The sequence below is a fragment of the Peromyscus maniculatus genome, chromosome 13 (assembly GCF_049852395.1).
Source record: "Peromyscus maniculatus bairdii isolate BWxNUB_F1_BW_parent chromosome 13, HU_Pman_BW_mat_3.1, whole genome shotgun sequence".
NCBI classification, from domain to species: domain Eukaryota; kingdom Metazoa; phylum Chordata; class Mammalia; order Rodentia; family Cricetidae; genus Peromyscus; species Peromyscus maniculatus.
In genome coordinates, this window is record NC_134864.1 from 15563358 (window position 1) to 15583580 (window position 20223).

The 20223-nt window shown below is 39.3% G+C and overlaps 1 protein-coding gene and 1 pseudogene across 14 annotated transcripts in view; one reads left to right on the plus strand and one right to left on the minus strand.

The window, feature by feature from the left end:
- The window catches only part of Pam (peptidylglycine alpha-amidating monooxygenase), a 281804-nt gene that overhangs the window by 86147 nt on the left and 175434 nt on the right, over positions 1-20223 (plus strand). The window lies entirely within an intron of this gene.
- Positions 5639-9979, minus strand: LOC102906941 (tubulin-specific chaperone A pseudogene; annotated as a pseudogene).

Genomic DNA, 20223 nt, shown 5'->3' on the forward strand with positions numbered 1-20223 from the left:
GTTAAGTTTGATTCACAAATATATTTTTTCTCTTCCCTTATACCTAAACAAGTAAATAAAAGCATGAAGTGTAATATAAAGAGCCAACTTAAATAAAGTGAATTCTTGTCAATGAAATGAAATATGAAAGGCACACTGATAACTGATTTCCTTTTCTTACTATTTATGTTTTTCTCAGCCCAAGGGAGCAGAATGTCCATCCACACAGAATTAATCAGGATAAGCATTAGAGACATCTGGTAAAACAACATAATTGTGCATGCACTTTTAGACTGCAAAGGGAAGTTAGATGTGTCATTCTAAGATCCGTATGATTCATTATAATGCAATCAAGTATGTAGCTAACATTAAATTATAATTTAACACCAAAAAAACCCCATAGCTTTGAAAGTTATTTTGTGTAGATGATTATACCACACATTTACAAAAAATCATTATAAAGATAACTTTAGTCAAAGAAAAGTTTTTAATATTAAAGTAATATTTAAAAAGAAAATTATATCTTGAATATTAAGTTTCTTGTATTTTTTATGTATCTAACTCCAAGATAGAAGAGAATTGATCACCGTGGTTCATCCTTGTAGGTTTCTTTCTTTTTTTCTGTGGCATATGCCTGTGCAAGAGTGTGTACCTGTGAAGGCCAGAAATAGACACTTGATTTCTTCCTCAACTGCTCTCCACCATCATTTTTTTTAATTTTATTTTACAATACCATTCAGTTCTACATAACAGCCACAGATTCCCTTGTTATCCCCCTTCCTGCCCCCCTTCCCCCCAGCCCACCCCCCATTCCCACCATCATTTTTGAGACAGGGTCTCTCAATGATTGGTGAACCTCTGGGATCTGCCTCTCTTCAGTACTCTGGCTACAGGCCTATGCTACCTCACCAGCTTTCTATGGGTACCGGGCATTCACACTCAAGTATCCATGTTTATTCAGCATATATTTTCTATTCTTTCAGTTTTGACCTCTATCTTCTTTTTAAACCTTTTCCTCTGTGGCAGGGTAGAACCTTCAAGAGTAGAAGGTCAAGCACCCTGTCACTGAACCACACCCCAGAACAGTGCATTTTTAAAACTGTTTCCTTTATTTTCCATTATTAGTTTTTTTTAAGTCATCAGATATTCATATAGGCAGCTATCATTGCCACTGTGGACATTTTCACAGTATGTCAGTCAGTGCCTTTTCCCTTTGCCATTTCTAATAGTACCAGGATCTTCTTTGGAGCTAGATTACTCCAAAAGAGTTGATGGATAGATGCAATGTATGTGTGTGTTTTATAAAGACAGTCACATTTGAAGATGATTTTTTATCATTTCATCTCCGTTAAACCTCTGTTAAAGACAGTAAAAGATAAACTCAGCTGCAGGTAATGGGAAAAGGGGAAGAGTAGTGATGTTCCATGATTTCTTCTGTTTCCCTTGTGTCCGAGAAACACCTAAACTTCTAGGGGTTTAGTTGAATGACAATCATCGACCGTCCTCAGAGTAAACACCCTGTGGGGTCAGTTCATAATAGTCTGTGTTTCCAGGAACAATTTGTTCCTTAGTGATTTCTGTTCATGATCAGTAAACAGAGATCAGAAGGAGCAGTGAGGAAGGGTGAGAGCTAAGTGTCGGCTTCACATTCGTAATCCATTAGTGACACACACATCACACAGCTCCTTAATTCTTGATTAAAATGCTTGATTAAGATGGAAGATGTTCTAGTTTTTCACTGTTAAATATTCTTTAATTTGGAGCATTGACAGTGATGGATCAACTCAATGTAATAAATACATTATCACAGATCTGGAGATAACCTTGAAATGTCACCTTCGTCCCTTCATCTTGCAAGTTTCCCGGCATTTAACTTTTTAAGATCTTTGAGAAAGATCTCACGACTTTTATTTGTGAAAATGCATGCATGTGGATGTGTGTGAAGAACTTATACTTCAGAGGGTGGAATGCCACCTGTCCCAGAAGCCCTGGCCATGTAAAACTTCATTCACTTTCTGTTAACCAGTTCTACTTTTTAAAGCTTGTATTCAAGGACTCCAGGTGGGATAGTCATTTCCTTTACTCAGAATCTAAGGAATATATTATTGGGAAGAAATGAACTCCACAGAAACCTTCTAGGCCAGAGGTATTTTTATCCCTGCCTTTTTTGAAATGTAATTAGTGGCTGAAAGCAAAAGCATATCATTTAGAAAATTGTTTCCATGGCCTTCGATGAATCAGATGGAGAGCATCCTTGTTCTGTCCTTAGATTGTGGAGTCTTCAGGTGAAAAGCTATAGAGGCTTGAGTGGATGGGGTTGGAAAGGGAACCATGAATTGGCACTGATTAAATCCATCTCTCAGGGTGGTAGAAAGAAAAAAGAACTAGTCAGTTGTAGAAATAGCAGGATAGAAGGCAGCTGCTAGGGTGCAATTCTCAATAAGACATCAGACAAATGATTTAATAGCAATATAATTAGGTTTTTCTAGGGGAAAAATGTCTACTGCCATTCCCGACTAGACACTAGGTCTTTAAATATACACCCCAGTGCTTTGCCTCTGACGCCTGTGTTGCTTTTCTTTATTTGGACAGACATTACATTATCTTCAGACTTATTTCTTATGCCGCATTCTTACACTTGGCCATTTGTTTGGTTTGTTTTATTGTATTCTGAATTATTAATCACCAAGAAGATACTCTAATATTTTAAAAGGAATTATAAACATCATTAAAATGGTGCTGTTTTGAAAAAAACACATGGGTGCTGGCTTTCGTAGTTAAAAACAAATCTCCCTCAGACCTATTTCAGCCCTTCATCAGACTACTGGAACTGAAGTAAAAGGAAAAAAAGAACGACCCAGAAGGATAAGGAAGTTAACCATATACAAGTTGATGTATGTTTTCTAAAATGAGAGTGCACACCATCTTTAGATGTTATAATTAAGCATCATCTCTAATGTCTTTGTTCCACCTCAGTCTCTGTTTCTTCTTCCCCTTGCTCTTCTTGCTCACAGTTAGGCTCTGTATCATTGTTGCCAAGGCAAAGCAGTGACAGAGTTTTGCCAATTTACAGAGAGAATTTAAGACCTTTCAAGACATACAGAGCATTAAACGTGGTTCTAAGGTCCTTATGTTAAGCTGTAAAGCATAGATGTCAGTGTGAAGAATATCACTGCCCTAAGGATCTTCAGGCAGTAGCTTTGGTTGGATCCAGTCTCTAATCTCTACACTGTATTTTCCTACTTTAAATATACACAAATACATGTAAAAATACACACATATAGCATATGATTAGGTTACCCATATAGAATTATTTTGAGATTGTACTTAGATTACAACATTTTTCTTTTTTTTAACTTTCTATTTATTTATTCTTTGTGTCTTTCACATCATGCACCTCGATCCCATTCATTTCCTGTCCCTACATATCCACCCTCTGTGCTTGCAGCCACCCTCCCTGATAAAATTTAGGAGAAAAAGGAAAAAAGGAAAGGAAAAAAGGGGAAAATCTCTCATGGAAACTGTAGTATGACACAGTGAGTCATGCAGTAAATTGTTTTATCCATACATCTTTACTTGCAAGTGTTCATTGCAGAGTCATTGGTCTGGTTCGAGGCCTCTGGTTTCTGCTACACTATTGATGCTGGGCCCTCACTGGCACTCCTTTTGATTATCCTGCTGTTGCCCAGTGTTGTGGAAATCCTGCAGCTTTGGGTCTGCAGGACCAGTCCCTTCACACGCTCCAGCAGATCACAGATGGGGATGGATATTGGGATGGGCCAACCCATAACCCTGGTTCTGGGCCTGGGTAGTTGCCGGATTGGTCAGCCTGCCAGCTTTTCCTTGTCCTCACCTCCAGGGTAGGGCTGTCCTGCATTGCTTTGGTGGGTTCACCCTTTGCAGTGATGACCAAGGGGTGGGGCCAGTTCTCCTGGTTTCTTGTCCTTAGGGTCAGGTCTCACACACCTACACCTTCAGGGTCAGCTCTGCTGTGCTGCCCAGGAGTCGTGGAGGGGCCACTACTCTCCGGAGTGCTGCAGCAGATGAGAGTCAGGGCTAGCTAGCTCTCCTGCTCTTATGACCTCGGGACCAGCTCTCCCACCAGCTGCCTCAGGCATTGATTGATGGGGGTGGGGATGTAGGGGTCTCTCTCCCACCCATGCCATATGACAGGTGAGTAATGGGGACAGCTTTTCCATGCTCACAGTGTTGGGGCTGGCTCACCCACACCTCTCCCAATGGAGTTGGCTCTAACTTGTGGCCCACACAAGGTGCAAGGCCTGCTTTCCCAAGTGTTGCAGCTGTTCTCAGGCAGGGGCGGCTCTCCCTCCCTTCTGACCTCAGGGCCAGCTGTCCCACCTGCCTCAGGCATTGATGGGTGGGAGTGGGGGAGAGATTACAATATTTTTCTTCTCCCTTTCCTCCCTCAAAACCCTCCCATATATTCCTCCCCACTTTATTTCAAATTCATGACCTCTTTTTAAAAAATAATTGTTATTGCATATATGTGTGTGTGTATATGTATATATGTACATATACATATACACACATACATATATGCAATAATATGAATATATATATTCTTCTTGCAGCAATGTTAATGCAGGGAAGGCTGTGATCCTTATTATAATTTGTGATCTGTTTTAGACTCCTAGAAATGATTGAATAAGTGAGTAACTATTGAAAATATTAATGATGGTGCACTCCCTCTTTCTGTCTTTCATAGTCTGTATGTATAGATAGGTAGATCCAAGGCAGCACCCAGTCTCTTAAATAAATATCTGAAGCATTTAAAGGAAAAGCGAATCCCCATTATAAATGTGTTTCAGTTAAAGAATGATTAATATCTCTTTTCATGTCCCTGGTGAAAATGTTTCTAGTAAATTCAAAAATTAGTAAAAAAAAATATTTAACTGATCACATAGTAGGAAATTTAAAATGAGAAAAATACAAAGGGAAAAATGTAATTTGATTTCACAAGGTACAACTTAAATTAGAGATATGCATAGATACAGAAAGAGAACTAAAGCATACACATATATTGTTAAAAGTTATTTGTGTCAAAGGAGAAGTGATGGGCATGGGGTCTTGAATGAAGTGGGTTTTGAGAATTTACTCCAAGCACCACCTGATGTTTTAAGTCATAAATAACCACAATGTAATAAACTAATATATTATTTATTACATCAAAGTAATTAGCAAGCCAGTATGGTGGTATACTCTTGAGGCTTTGACAGGAGGATCACGAGTTCAAGGTCAACCTGTGCTACATGTCTCAGTAAACAAACGAGAATCAAACAACAGATAAAAGCAATTGAGAATGTGTGAAAAAGTAGACAATCGATATATGTGCTGGACCAAATAACTCACACGAGCCAGACTCAAATGGAGAATCTGGAAACACTCCTATTGTACCTTCAAATCTATTCTAAAGGAAGAGGCTTGTGGAAGCAATAGCTCAGGCTTATTACTAACTAGCTCTTACAATTTTTTAGATGAACTCATTTATTTGACACATCAAGTTATGCAAAGAAAAATATATGCAACTGCATAAAAAGAACCACATTTTCATATTACTAAACACAGAAGTGTCCAAAAATAATGAATTGTAGAGTGGACACCAGGATTTAATGCAAAAAACACCCTGTACAGCAAAACTTCAGGCCTCTAACTTCACTGAATCCAGAACTGCACATGCCTCTTTATAATCCTCAGGTTCTTCCAAGTTTTTTTCACTTTCTAATATCTGCTGAAGATCGGTATATACAACCTCTAACCGGCGCTGGCAATCTGGGCTCATCATCTGCGACTCTTGCAGGATTTCTGCTTGTTTCTTAATGGCGTAGGTTTCACCATCTTCAGCCTTCATTTTTTCTCTCTTTTCTTCTTGCTTTGCTTCTTTCTCATACATCACTTTTTCTTTGACCAACCGCTTCACCACGCCTGTCTTGATTTTGATCTGCCTCACATGAGGATTGGCCCTGGTCTCTAGAGCACCACAGGAAGGAGGGGCCTAGCTCTTACAAGTTAAATTAACCCTTTTCTATTAGTCTATGTTTTGCCACTTGGCTCCTGGCTTAACCTGTCCTCCAGCATGCCTTGCTCCCTCTGTGTCTCCTTGGCAACTCCACTGACTCCATCCTCCTTCCTCCAAGTATTCTCAGTTTGGCTGTCCCACCCATACTTCCTAGCTGATGACTGGACAGTCATTTCTTCATTAACCAATGAGAGTAATATATATTCATAATGGTCAGAAGGATTATTCCATAGCAGAGGCTGAGAGAGGAAGATGCCAACGTTATTCTAAGAAGCAAACCAGTATCACTGCATGAGGAGGAAGGGCTTTACAACTGGATTGGTAGTATCCTGGCATGGTATTCTAGCATCACTTCTTATTCTTTAGACTCTACAATCCTATTGTCTCATTGATTCACAGGCCAATGCTCCATCAAATGTGACCTGGTAGAGATAAAACATTTTGATATCTATGCAATTGTAGTTTCTTAAATTTGCTACTTGCATTCAATACAATAACTTGGTTTTCACTTGCAAAATTGCTCTTAGAATACCTCTTACAACTGATGTACCTGGTTCAGATTAATGGGAGCTCATAATGACTGGAGGCTTAACAACTGTAAACATCTGTCTAGTCAGTAAAATTGATGGTCCAAGTAAAGAGCAACACCCCCCGCCCCCCGGCAAAAAAAAGTCAAGTCAATCTAACCTCATAGGTTATACAACTACTAACTCAATATGGACCATAGAATTACATGTGATAGTAAACTGTTAAACTTTTAGGAACAATTATAGAAGGAAATTTTCAGAACCTAGGATCAGATGAAAATGTTTTAGATGTTATACTAGAAGCATGGTCAATAAAAGCATTAATGGCATGAACCTCATCAAAACTAACAACATTTGCTCACAGAAGACCCTATGAAAAGGATGTAAAGGCAAGCTACTGACTTTGACTTGCAGTCCGTATATGTGAAATTAACTTTGTGATTTGCGAAGCATAGTTATTGGTAAGAGTGCATTCTTAGGATGGGTAAGGCTGTGAGTTTAGTCTGAAGCTCTACAAAATGAAACAAAAATGTGAATTGTTAAAATGTACATTCATATCTTAGAATAAGAAATGACTGACTGGTATATATCACAATTTGATTTGATCTCAAAGAATTATGTTAAGAGATAAATGCCCCTCTCAGAATACCAACTCTGGTTTTATTTATATAATATTTCTGAATGACAAATTTACAGAGATGGAGAATAGATTTCACTATTGTGCTATTGTAGTATAGTCATGCAAGGTGTTATAATTAGGGAAGCTAGGAAAGGGAACACACATTCTCTCTGTATTTTTTCTTAGCTGTATGTGAGTCTACAATGCTATAACACAAAACAAAAGAATGAAAAATTAATCATCCTTTAAACTCAAATGAATAGGACAAAAGACTCAGTGTGTTTAAATAACTTGCTCAGGTTCTTCAAACACATCAATAATGGAGCTTTGATTTATCTCAAGACTTGTTTTGTCTTTTGAGACAGGAGATCACTCCATAGCCCAGGCTGTCCTTTGGACTCATGGAGATCTTCTCACTTTCCCCCCCTTTTTTGGTTTTCTTTTTGGAACAAGGTCTTAATACATAGCCTATACTAGATTTGAATTACTGTAAAACATAGACTGGCCCCTAACTTGTGGTCTCCTGGCCTCATTCTTCAGAGTGCTGAGATTACAGGTGAGTGCTATCACATCTAGAAAGCACAGATTTGAAAGTTTAGTGTTTTCACTGTACATACTACTTTCCAAAGGCCTTACTTAAAGTAAATGGTAATTCTTTGTCTTTGCAGGCATAACTTAAAAGCCATTCTTAAGAAAAGAAAAGAAAAAGAAAGAAAGAGAGAGATTCGCCCTTAGCTTAGCTATAGTCAAACTCACCTCAACTTGTGTTATTCAAAATATCTGGCAGTGCTTCTCACACCCCAAGGGTTGCCTGAGAAACCTGACAAAATACCAGCCCACATTCAGCCAGCATTGGTGGGCCTGGGGCTTTGCCTTTCTTATAAGCCTCCCAAATGACAGCAACACTGAATTTCCCAGACCGTATTCAGCAACCGTTTATTTGTAAGTAGGCTTTGTGACTTTTCAATGTGTAGAACAGATTCTATCAAACACACTCAGGATGCTGCATCAATGGCATTTGAGTGGCTAGGGAATGAAAGCATTAGTATAAGTGTGGAAATCTATAAGAAAGAGATAGATTTTGAGAAATTATGTACATTTGTACCACTGAAGGGAAAACAAGGAACTGGCATTTTGAGGATGGAAGAAGAAGAATCTCAAGAATTAAGAGCACAATGTTGAACCGATACTGTGTATCAGTTACTAGAATAACAGCTGTTTATTTTTACATGTAATGCCCTCTTTCGAGACGAATGTGTAAGAAAAACTACAGATGAAATAGGAAGTTTATTCTATCTGAAGCCTAGATTGTTGTGAAATCTGATAGCTCTTCATTTTTAGCCATCTAAGTCCTTGAAGATTAGATTTTGCCCTGTTGTCAAGCTAATTATGATCAGAACATCCATTTCTTTCATTTATTCAGAGGTATGCATGTTTTCCCTTTCCATTATTGAGTACTATGAAAACATGTGCCAAGGAATCTTCGATGTTCTACTTTCACTCATTAATTATTGATGCTCTTTTATCAAATGTTATGAGAGGTGCCATGTTCCTAAAGTAACTAAAACTTGATATGACTTTATGCTTTGATGAAAATTAATAAATGAGGATCAGAACTGGGAAAATGAACTGGGAAATTGTGTGGTATTTCAAAGTGTGAGTTTACTTTGTGATCTATATTTTATCAGCTACCAGCTCACGTTTAGTAGTTCATTTGCTCTTGAGTCATCAAATTCTTGTGCTGTGGTAGTTTCTTTAAAACTTCAGAACCAAAATGTGGAATAGAGGAAACTACCATATTGCAAGCCTTGACTTGCGTCTCAAGGAGTTTGTGCTGCTGATTGTTCTGAGGCTAAGCTGATGTGGCTTTCATTTGTCCTCCTCCCTTGAAATAGCTTGCAATGCTGGAAACAGTACTGGTGTACCCAACTGCTCTTGACAAGCTCACTTCCTCACTGCTCCCTGGCTTCCAGTCATGCCCCCAGCCTGTTTCTGGTAGTAGATACCCATAAATGCAAGTATTTATATACACAAAAGAAAAAGGCCAGACCACGTGCTGTAGGGCCTGGAAATAGTAACAAGGGCTTTAAAGGATTCATGCATGATGGCTCTTTCATGTAATCCTAGCACTCTGAGGACTGAGGCAGGAAAATCACTGTAAATTCAGGGCCCATCTGGGCTCAGTTGTGAGTTCCAGGACAACCTGGGCTACAGAGTGAGGCCCTTCTTTAAAAAGAATAACAGAAAGGGGAGTGTAGCCATGGAAGAGGGCAGTCAGGAGCCAAGGCTTCTCTCATCTCCATGCTGTCTGTCATCTAGCTCTTTTCTTTTATTGCCTGATCTACGTATCTGTTTTCATGGGCAGGAGGGTTCTGGTTTCTTGACTATATTGTTAGTGGTTTGCATATGCTTTTGTTTTTTCTTTACCCATATCAACTTGGCACTGTTTAAGAATTTTGAAATGGATGAATATCTTCTATCTGTTGTTCAAATTCTCAGGTATGAATATGACCAGTTAAGTCAAGTGGCCAATCAGTCAGAGCTGTGAAATAGAGTCTCAGTTTAGTGGGATCATCCTTTCCAAGACTAAACATGTTCCCCTACCCAGAAGTGTAATGTCCTTGGTCTTTCTCTCAAGCTTTTTTATTGAGTTCCTAAACAACACACTTTGGTTTGTTCCTCACTGAAGGGATCTAAATTGTTCAGATTTAAGATGTGCTGTCTTGCCTTATCTGAGGATATTCTTCTGTAGATCCTGGGCTCACTTGTCATGCAGGTTTCTGTGTCAAGGAGAACTTCTGGTTTTTCAGTATTCATGATCTCACAGTGTTTTAGTCTTCATTTGGTTGGCATAGTTATGTCAACACATAGTGGCAACATATTTAAAGTAAAACAAAAAAATGATCATATCTGATCTGAAAAATTATCCATTTGGATGAGCTAAAGATTATAAAATTAAATTAACTTTAATGTCATTTGACTTTCCAAACTACTTCTGAAGACCATGCCAGTGAGAATGCTTTAGATAAAAAGACATTTTTCTAGGAAAACTTATTTAGGTGGAAATATCCTAAAGATACTCAGTTAAAGCTGAAATGGTCAGAGAATTATGATATCTGTCTCTTTAAAGATATAATACATCCCCAAAAATTTCGGTAATGCTCTCTGTAGAGTATAAAAATATTCTGTAGAGTATTTATCGTATAAAATACCAGTTCTACATGCATGATGAAAAAGATCATTGTGAAAATTTTATTGACTGTTACCTTTGAAAAATACTGGGTTTCAAGGGCCCTGTTCCAAATAACCTGCAAGAGCTTCTTGAAAAGCCTCTTGCTTCGTGCTGAGATTTGCAGAAAATATGGATTGATTTTCCTCTGTGGGTGTCAGAAGGAGGGCATATGCCTAAAGAAGAAAAAACTGTGAGTGAATTGCCTTCCTTTTCTCTTGCCTTTCTGTAATCCTCTCACCAGAAGTCATAGAATTAAGTAGCACATCGCCTCCCCCACGAGATCTTGATGCCATACTCTTCCTTCTGTGACCCGCTTGACACTCTTGTGAATTTGCCTTACATACTGCTTCATTATAGAAAGATTAGAGATTGTCATGGCCCAGTTTGTGCATCTGAGAGAACAGAGATGAATAGCATGTGGCCCACCTTCTAAAGGGTTAATGTTTAGCTTTAGAGTCAGACAGATCTGGGCTCCTTGCCTGAACATTCTGAGTCAAAAGATTTGGAGCAGGGCCTACTGCTATTTTAACCAGCTGCTCAGTTTGTACTTATCTTTGGACAAATTTGGGAAATAATGATGAAAGATTTCATTCTCATTTTCTTCATTCATAATGTGTGGAATTAAAAAAAAATTGAAAATAGACAGTGTGAATGATGATATCCCTGAAAAAGTACCCACATGATGCTTGGAACATGATGCATGCTGCCTAAGTGATAATGCTACATCTTTCAAAGCACTGTAAGAGAAATCGACCAGCCCTCTAGAGAAAGTATAAATTATGTCCTTGAAATTCAGACCAATGGGATTCACACCAATGAAATTCAGATTTCTGTTTGGGAAAAAGAGTCTCGCTTTCTGCTGGTGTTTCGCTAAGGGTATCTTATAGAACTTACCTTTTCTATTCATTAGTCAGTTACTCTAGTTGATATCAAAAGTCTTTGTGGGCATTATCTCCCTCAGTTGGGCAATGCAGATGAATGTGGGATTGTTACAAAGCAGGAAAGCAATTCATTCATGAATTCCACACGTGGTAGAGTACCTGCCATCGGTCAGTCATTTTTATGGGTGAGAGAGATGTATCAGTGAACCAAGCAGCAGCAGCAGTTACAGCAAGCCACTGTTAGTTCGTACTCAAGACATGCTAGCCATTTTTATGGAGTGATAAAAGCTCTGTCCACCCTGTGTCTAACTAACGTGTTACGACCACAAGTATGAGGTAACTAGGGTTGTAACTATCTTACTGAAATCACAGAATCAAGATTATAGAGATTATAGCTAGAAGGAGTCTCAGCACTTCCGTGAGATATTTTAGTGTTTGCCCGGTTTATGCAAAGTTGATAGATGTTTATGCACCATGAATGTGAGGCATAGTTCATTTTTATATACTTAGTGAATGACTAATCAGTGACTGGATCAGGCTCAGGCTCCCATTAAATCCCTCTCATCAAGCAGGGCTCACATTTTAAAGAAATTAGTGGTAGTTGAATTTGTAGTCATTGACCATAGAAAAAGAATACATTTTACTAATTCATCTATAGTGTGTTGCTGAATTTGTAGTCATTGACCATAGAAAAAGAATACATTGTACTAATTCATCTGTAGTGTGTTGTTGAATTTATAGTCATTGACCATAGAAAAAGAGCCCATTTTACTAATCCACATATAATGTATATGGATGTGTTAAAACCAAAGACAGGTAAAGGAGAGGGCAAGATGAGGTTTTAGCGCTTTAACTACATGTTTTTAATGTTTAAATTGTTTTTGTTAATTGAAAATAAAAATTTTCATACAACATATGATGATCACAGTCTACCCTCCCTCATCTCCTCCCATATTCTCCCTCCCCACCTCCCCACCTCCCCACCTCCCCACTCATCCAACTTCATTCCTTCTTTCCTTTCTTTTGCTCTTAAAACAAACAGGCAAATAGAAAAGACAAACAAGACTAAAATAAAATGAACAAACCAACAAAAAAGAAACAAATAGCATGTAAAATGAATACACACACACACACACACACACACACACACACAAAACCCATAAAAACATACAATTGGAAATAATAATGTACAAGCAAAAAACCAGTAAGGTTAAAAAGTAAAAGTCCAAACAAAGCAATTTGAGGTTAAAAAAAAAAAAAAAAAACTTCAAAAATATCTTAGAGTCAGTTTTGTGTTGACTTTATACTGTTGGGCATGGAACCTGCCCTTCAGTATAGTCTGTATCTTCAGTGAGACTCCCTTGGATAAACTAATCTTTCATTTGCAAGTGGTGGTCCAATAGGAACTCATGTCTATTTCTCCATCTCAGCACTGGGACCACGTCTGCCTTAAACCTGTGCCAGCTCTGTGCATGCTGTCACAGTCTTTGTGAGTTCACATGTGTATCAGTTCTATTGTGTCTAGAAGGCGTTGTTTCCTTGATACCATCCATCCCCTCTTGCTCTCACAATCTTCCTGCCTCCTCTTCCACAGAGTTCCCTGAGCCCCGAGGGGAGGGATTTGATGCTGACATCTCATTTAGGACGAAGTGTTCCACTGTCTGTCTAATTGTCAGCCTCTGTATTTGTTCCCATTTACTGCAGAAGGAAACTGTCTTATGATGGCTGAGCAAGCAATGATCTATGTGTATAACAGAATGTTGTGAAGAATCATTTTATTACCATGTTCCTTTAGGAGAACAGTAAGTAAGTACTTCATTTTCCCAAGGTCCCTGATTTATCTGGTCTCAGGTTCTTGGCCCCTCTAGCAATGTCAAGCTTAGGTTCCATCTCATTTGAGCAGGTCTCAAATCCAGTCAGTGTTTGTTTACACCTAAAATATTTGTGCCACTATTGCCCCAGCATGTCAAGCAGGCAAGTCATTATTATAGATTGAAGAGTTTGTAGCTGAGTTGGTGGTCACCTTTTGATTTGATCACATACAGAATACCTTCCAGTACTAGGGCACTAGTCAATAGAGGAGAAGGTCCTAGTAAGGCACCAGCTCAACTTCTCCATGTTCAGTGAGATATGTAAATGTTTGCTTGGGCAGTAGGGCCTTACCATCCATGGAGAGCAATAAGTAGTAGCCTTGGCAATAGCCTGAATTGTTTAGAGGTTTCCATGGGGCCCCTTTGGCCAAGGATTCAATTACATGTACCCCACTCCTGACACTGGAGGTTTCACTTGGGGGTGAGAGAGGTCTAGTTGGGGTTTTGTCTCCCCTGTTACTGGGTGACTCCATTTAGATTTCCTTCAAACATGTATATATGTTAAGAAGCTTCTACTGTAGTAGGCTTCCTCCCTGTATTCACTCCTTAGGCCCTCTGCAAGAGGACTATAAGGTTGTAGAAAGCCTGGGCTATGTTGCAAAGGCCTGCCTCAAGCCCACCACCCCCATCAAAACAAAACATTAAAAAGAATGGGACAGAAGAGAGACAAACTGCTTCTTGCTGTATCATCAGAGAATCTGAGCTAAAAAAAACATTTTGTTCTTTATTTTATGTGTATGTTTATTTGTTTTTTGAGGTTGGTGTTTACTATGTAGAGCAGGCCAGCCTTGAACTCACATGTACTATGTACTTTTCTGGTGCCCCAAAGGTCACCTAGTTGGTCATCTATTTGTATCACCTACAACTGGAGTTCTGAATGGTTATGAGCTGCCATGTGGGTGTTTGGAACTCAATCCAGGTCCTTTGCAAGGAATTAAGTGCTCTTAACCACTAAACCACTGCTCCAGCCTCAAGGTTTACAGGTTCTTTGGAAGAGTATTCTTGTTTTCAGCAAAACCGTGTCTCTCTTTAACTAGTCATTAATATTTGCTATTTGTGTATACTCCCAAAATTTCCCATGCTCCTTGAGTGCTCTTTGGCCCTTTAGAAATTCTTTGGAGTAGCTTGACGGATGACAGAGTCCAGATGCTGACACTGTAGTTAAGGATCTATGGAGAGTACATTGGATGTTTAGGAGCAAATCGTCTCTTCCTGTTTGATCTGGGTTTGGGGGTAAGGAGGGATTTAAAGCCAAACATTTTGACTTCTTCATGCTTATGGGCCTTCCTTTTCCTGATAGAACCCCTGTGGGGTAAAAATCATATGAATGGGTTTTGTTGCCTTCTTTAAATACTTGTAATTAGAATAATGCTGGGAAATTCTGTGTCAGGGGAAGCTTGGGCATGATGCCAAGACATCAGCCAACTTGATGCAAGAGCAAACTCAAGAATTGTTCCTGAGTCAATGAATCCTGGTTTGCACAACACCTAGGTTTATTTGCTATAAATTAAATCATTTACTTCTTATTTACTTCTTTATCTTCACTCAGTTAAGTAATAGTTTCATCAAAACACAGTCTAATTGCATATTAGTGAGTGAGGATGACCTTGGTTAGATAAAATGCACACATTTTAAATCCGTAGACATTTCTAAATGGGACTAAGCTAGACATAGAATTAGAAGGATGGACATGTTAATATTTTGGTAACAGATTAAACGCTTTTTGGTTGTTCATGCTTCATTTACTGAAAGCCTTTGCTTTATTTTGGAACACTGAGCTGTACGTCTCTACTTAGGTTGACAAAACCAAGTAAGGCCTCACTTTTTCCATTGAAAGAAGAAATATTTATGTCAAGGTCATAGGGAAGTAGAAGGTTTCACTAGCAGATTGCCATGGAAATAACAATTTAAAAAACTGCTATTGGTTTTACCAGAGTCCTATTATTTATAGCAAACAATTAGTTCCCAAAGGAAAATGAACTGTTGACTGTTGAAGTGCATTTTCTGAAGTGTCCTTTCTCTTTTGACATGTGACATAGAGAAAATTGTCAAAATTTTGGATGTTAGTGACACTCAGTGAAAATTTTAAAATTTAATAAATGTACTCATGGTTTTGTCTTATAATTAATCTTTTAAGTCATTAGACACTGTGTCTGTCCTAGAATTATTTAAGTTGATGCCATACATTTTAGAGTAGGCACTTCAAAACTACTGTATAATGTAAGTAGAACAAAAACTGAAAAAGAACCTATTGTTTCCACAAAACAGTTGACAGACATTAAGATTCTCTGGGATCTCAGTTTGTTATGTGGACAGAGCACGGAAGAACAAGTGGTGGTTCTGTGGTGTATGTGGCCTGGGCACTTGTCAGAAGGCCCGGTGGCAAGGGCTACTTTGCAGGAGTGGTTTCCCCCTTGGCTTGTTGAAAGTCTGTGAAATGATCGCCCCTAGCTCTTCACAAATACTCGGACTCAAGCACACCGCCTCTGTTCAGCTTTTACCTAAATGCCTGCTGCTGGATGAATGCAAGCTTCACCTTCCTCATGGAACCTTTTAAAATTAGCCCAGCCTCGGGGTGAACCTGTCCTCCCAATACCATGGTGCTCATTGTGTTTGACACATGGTGTTCAGCATGTGCTCCGCTGAGAAGTGGGGTTTCTTTTTGGTTATGTAATTAATGGATGATTCAATGGAATAGTTCTTTTTTTTTCTTTACATCCAGAAGACAAATGCAATATCTTTTCCTACAGAGACCTATTAGGTTAGACAGAAACTAGACTAAAAGGACATATGATGTTTTATCCCTAGTTCACTGTTAGCTTGAAGAAGTAACTATGAGGTGAGCATGTACCTTTGATTCTTCCTTCGACTGATAGGTGGGGGAAGAAAAGCAGATCATCTCCAGATAGTCTACTTTAAAGATATATCTCTAGGACTTCATGTTCAATCTGGCAAAGTAAGTACATGATTGTAGTGTGAATTCTGATTGGTCTTAAAAATAAAAACCCCGAGTCAGGTATCAGGGTAAAGGCTGAAAGATCAGAGAAGTAAAGAGCAGCCGCAGTCACCACTTACCTCTCTGATCCTTCTACCGAAAAGGGCCAACCTCTTGTCTTTGCCTGCCTTATATTCCTCTCTCTGCCTAGCTATCTCTCCTACTGACTCCTGTCTGTACAGACCTCCAGACCTCTATGGTTAACTAATGGCTAGCTCCACCCTCTGATCTTCAGGCAAGCTTTATGTGTTAGAGCATAAACAAAATATTGCCATACATGATTCTCCTTTTTACCTTCCCAACTCTCACTAAACAGAATGTTGAAAGAATTAAAAGTTATAAATCTATAGAGATAATGAACACAGGAGTCTCTAGTAAATAAGAGTGCATATTTAAAAGCATAAAGAGGACTACCAATTCAATATAGCAAAAGTTGTTTCAACTAAGGGCTCACCATGAGTGAACACTAACAAAAGCAAGGAGACCTGCCCTAAACCCAAGGCTCAGGCCTTGGCCATGCCCATATATGGAGAATAGTTTTTAAGAAAAGCATTAGATAGATTAAAGTACTCGAGTTTATCTGAGTCAAGAATAATTCACAAGTCAAAGAGTGGTAGAGCTTTTCTAAGATGGACACATGTGAAAATAGAAGAGGTGCCTGATTGGCTCATGTATGTATCAACCTTATTTGGGTGTGATGAGTTCTCTGCCTGTGACAATGTTCAGTTTGCTTCTAAATTAATAAATTAATGTTTGTTTGGTTGGTTGGTTTTGTTTTTGTAGTGGTTGGGTTTTGGGGGGGTTTTGTTTGTTTGTTTTGCACACCTTATTAGGTAGGACTCCAGACAAAAATAGTTTCAAGCTAATGTCCTCCTGATACTTGAATGGTAGGGATTCGACCGAGGGTTAAAAAGGTGTTAACCTGAGAACTATTGCCAGCCCTTTATCCTCTCTCTGTTCCTACAACACTGGCTACACATTTCACCCTCTCAAGACATAGAATAGTTGTTCTCTAGGGAATTGAAAATGCACTGGGTGGAAAGCCAGAACTCTTCATGTCCTAACTGCCTTGTGGACAGTCATCTTCCAGTGTGGTATCAGGTAGCTTACCGGTAGCCTGTCTCCTTGTAATGTAAATACACCTTCAGGAGTCTTGGGCTCTTAAGGAGGCTATGACTCCAAAGGGAATCAGAAGAGCAAGAGAAGAAGGGGCAGGGAAGAGATAGAGAGAGGGGATGGCCTTAGTAAAAATCAGTGATATGAGGAGGGACAGAAAATAGGAAGAGATAAATCTAGAAAACAGAGTTGATATGAAGAGAAATTGAGACATGTTACAATTATGAGAAAGCAGAACAGCTTCTAAAATTTCAGTGATAGAACTGTAACAAAATTGGAAAGCGGTGCATTTAAAATCCCCAGAGGAATCGGTGGTCAACTTATAATTCTCTAACCCCCCAACACGAGGATGAAGCTAGGATAATGCTATCAGCCTCAAGCATGGCTTGAGAGCCTTATCCTGTGGCTGAGCTCCATCAAAAGAACACAGGAGAAAGGAGCTATCACAGGCCACTGCTTTCCTACTGGGGAAAAGTTAATTTAGCTCTAGCAAATTAAATGCCAGTAGGACCAGAATAGTTTGATAATACTTTATTGGAAAGTTGAGGAGATAGGAGAGTCAACCTGTCATCACCTAAAATAGGTGAAAAACAAATAAAAATGTATAGACTTTTGGATGTAAGCCAGAATTTCAACATGTTGGAGGAGTGGAGGTAAATAGGACAGTTTGCTAAGACTGGTGAGGACTTACATCTTACGAGCAGAATCTGGGGTAGTTGGGCAGAGGACTGCTGTTTTTATCATAGGTTTTTAGTGCATTTAACTGTATGAATATACTAGTATTAAAAGACCATTTAAAAATAATCACCATTTCCAAAGCATTATGTGTGTGTGTGTGTGTAGGATATATCTCCTAATTCTCATGAACCTACTTTATGACCTTGGAGGACTCTAAGGTATATTTCTTTGTATCTCTTGTTCCTATTAATTTGTGTAGCACTTACTGAGTTTTTCAGTACATGGCTCTTGCTTGGTGCATGGATGTGACAGCTGGAGGGGACTGGGTGAGGCTCTTCACTCACTAGGTTAGAAGGAGAATTTCTGTAAGTTCTCAGCAGATGATGCACAGAAGTAGGGACACTTGTTGAAATTTATATCCTGCGTTTTTGATGACTTCATTATAAGCCTCTATCCTGCCAAGAAGTTGTGAGATAATTGTGGTTTCCTGGAAGAGTTGTCTTTCTTTTTCAGTGTACTCTTCTCTTTTCATGTAAATATTTGGGTATTTTCTAAATTCCAGTTTCTCTAATGGGACTAGGTTCAAGCTAATGGGGCATCACCAGAACACTGGTCAGTTGCAAATTGGATTTTACAATGCAAGCTCCAACACAGTTCCTTCCTATTTCTGTCTCAGTGAGCACAGGAAGTCGCATGGCTATTTGATGGCTGGCATTTGTGATTTTCCTACCCAACAGGGTCTCCAATTCCAATAGCTGTGCAAAACTCAGACATATTTCCTTTACAGCAGGCACAGTATTGGAGGATAAAGACAGATTTTCCATCTGCTTGCGGAAGGTTTGATGGAACAAAATGACAATATTAAATAGGGGCAAAGCATGTATATTTATATTTGAAATGTGAAAAGTACATTATGGAGGGAAACCCCAGTCATGTCCTTAACCAGTAAGTGTGAAATACTAAGAAGCCCAAGTTCCACTGTTTTTAAAGGGGGGAAGGGAGGGGAATGGGGAAAGGCAAGGGAACAGGAAATGGTTTCTAGGGGCTTGGAGAACCGTACACTTGGAGGACCTGTGTGGGTTTCAACTGTCTGCCTGGCCTACAGAGCACCTAGCAATTTGTAAATTATTCTCTTTGGGACCAAAATCAAGAGAGCATCACAAAAGTCTTATCATGTGTGTTGTAGACTCTGTTTTTGAAAGTAGAATCAAGGAAGGAACCAACATGTTTCCTGCCTTTAAGTGGACAAGGGAAGGAGTACAAGAGGAAGCCCCTTTCAACCTTTGCTGGTGAATTTCTTTCATTTCAAATAATCATCAGACCGAGTGTCATCTTTGGGGGGTAACAGCCCCCAGGCACCTTTTTTGTCTTATAAATAAGTTCAGGATCTCACAGAAAGAGACTACAACTTCAGCTGAAGTGTCTGGACATGGTGGCCATTACTCTTGATCAGGAGGTTGTGTTCAGAAGGACAAACACACAGGGACATGAAGTGCACTTGCTTTCTAGTCTAACCCAGGTGGTGGTTGTGTCTTCTCCACACAAGGAGAAATGATTGTGGCTCCAGGCCATCAAATTCCTACAATGGAACAGTGGGCTTTTGTGTGAATAAAGGCTTTCCTTGGAGAGGGCTTTCAAATATTTCCACAAAAGTCTTCAAAGTTCCAGGGGCGATTAAAAAAAAAAGATTTTAATTCCTTGTCTTAAATACAAATTGGATACTATTTTATGGAAAAGACTCATATTTGGCATTTCCTACAAGTACCCTACAGAAATGAGATGGTTGGGAAATTCAGTCTGAATATGGGGGAGCAAAAACAGAGCGTTGATATGAGGAAGAGAAATGTGGGAGACAGAAGAGCAGCAGTCGCTGGAAGTAGATCTCCCATTCAGATTAATCTGTGGGCCAGCTTGAGGGAAAGGAAACCAGGTTGCATTGTGAAAGGTCCAGTTCCACTGCTACCTGATGAAGGCCCCGGCAGGGAAAGAGTGATGAGAGAAGAGGCTGCTGAATGGATACCAAACTGAGTAGAAAGAAGAGAGAACGCTGACGCCCAGATTCAGGGCTTGGGCGGGGGGCATGCAATGACAGAGAAACTTACGTGGTTTCTAGAGCATCGACTTTGGCCACAGCCAGGTAGAAATCAAAGTGGTCATAATTTTGGCTTAGTTGACTCCTTTGACATGGTTTTGGTATTGTCCACAGCTCCCCAGGCATCCTGTAAGCCTAAAGAAAGATTGCCAAGGAGGCCTATGACCAGACATGCTCTTTGATGGTTTCCTATACT